Consider the following 1,863-nt stretch of genomic DNA (forward strand, 5'->3'; position numbering starts at 1 on the left):
ATCAGTACTAGCATGCAGTTCAATAAGTTCATACAGTAGGCATACAAGGCATCCTTCCTAGATCCTTAGCCCTAATCTGGCATGCACTTCACATATTTATAATTCATATCACAACATAACATGTATGGGTAATTTGGGAGAACTTACTTGAGCTCGGCTGACTGCATGCACCACACCCTTTTCACTTTTAAAATCCTTATTATAAAGATAGTTTTTTTATAAAAAAAATTTCATACCAAGTCCTCAGTTTGAGTTCAGACACACCCAAGAGTGTACCTGGATCCCTCAAACCAAGGCTCTGATACCAACTTGTAACATACACAAAATATGGTGCCAAAAATTTCATTTTTAATTATTAAATAAAATTGTAGTTATCAAAACATCCTGTCAAAACATAAGTCAAGCATCCAAAACAATACAATCAGAGTAAACATCATAGCCTAAACATCATGGTGTGTGCAATGCAGTCATCCCGAGCTCTTCCCTTTGCTACCAGAAGTACTTGAAACCAAAACTGAAAACTGTAAGCACGAAGCTTAGTGAATTTCCCCCAAACTACCACATACCAGACATATCATGCAAATAGGAGATACGGACCCCGCCCACACTCAAGGAGTTACCGGGCCCACCCACACTTTGATAACGGCCCCCGCCCTATGAGATACGGGCCCCACCCACACTTGGATAACGGCCCCCATCCTATGAGGTACGGGCCCCGTCCACACTCGGTGAGATATGGGCCCTGCCCACACTCAGCTAACTAAGAGATATAGGCCTTGCCTACACTCAACTAATAGTGAGATACGGACCCCACCCACACTCAACTAACTAAGAAACACATGCAAGTATCACACAGAAAAGAAGTATAACCAAACCTAACAATCCATTTCATATCCATACTCAAGTAATGCTAAGATACGGTCCCTTCCTACACTTAGCTACTAATCAAGCATATACAATATACACGGGCCGACAATGGTGCCTTCGACCCATTCAATCCAGGAGGGAACTCACCTCAAGTGTCGGGTGAATAGATGAAATGTCTCTGCTCCGCGACCGGATCTAGTCAAACCCCTGAACAGAACACCCCTTGATACCATTTCATACCCATAAACCCATAAGGGTCAATTTTTTTAATGTCTGAGTCAAGGTCAAACTCAACATCAAAGTCAAAGTCAAATTCATCGCTCGGATTTGACTCAACTCGTCGAGTTATCCTTCAACCCACCGATTTTCCATAAACCTTAGGATTGTGATATTTCGAATCAACTCGTCGAGTTCTTCCTTTTCAACAGAATTGGGAAAAATCGATCCAGCTCACCGATTTCACCTATGAATTCGCTGAGTTCTTTAGGAAACACACCTCTTAGTCCATTAAGCCACCATTTATTAAACTACAAGGTCCAACACTCAGATCTGGTCTAAAATATCGACTAGAAGGGTAAAGTTTCCAACTTTACCCTTAAGTACCATCTTCTTGGATAAAGAACCCAAACCCGAAGCTCAAAAGGTTAAGACTTAACCAATAAGCACTTATTCACCAAAATGAAGCCCCTCAATGCAGATCTGAACCTAAGAGGTTGCAAGCACACGTAAAGTTTCCAACTTTACTCTCAAATATGCTTGGAGGGGACTCAAATGTACAAAAGGAGCCATAAAATGCACTTAATGCATGCATGGAGTCCCTAAGGTCATAAAGTTGGTACCTTTATGCCAAAAGCACCTAAGAAGACAATGTATCTGGAATGATAGCTTTAGGGACGGACTACAATCCCTCCAATCACTAAAACAAGGCATTATCTAATTTTAAGGGTTCTTGATTTTCATTCCACTTCACAACATACGATGATACGATAGTGAATT

Source organism: Lactuca serriola, chromosome 1, assembly GCF_051521515.1.
Source record: "Lactuca serriola cultivar US96UC23 chromosome 1, Lser_US96UC23_V15, whole genome shotgun sequence".
Taxonomy (NCBI): domain Eukaryota; kingdom Viridiplantae; phylum Streptophyta; class Magnoliopsida; order Asterales; family Asteraceae; genus Lactuca; species Lactuca serriola.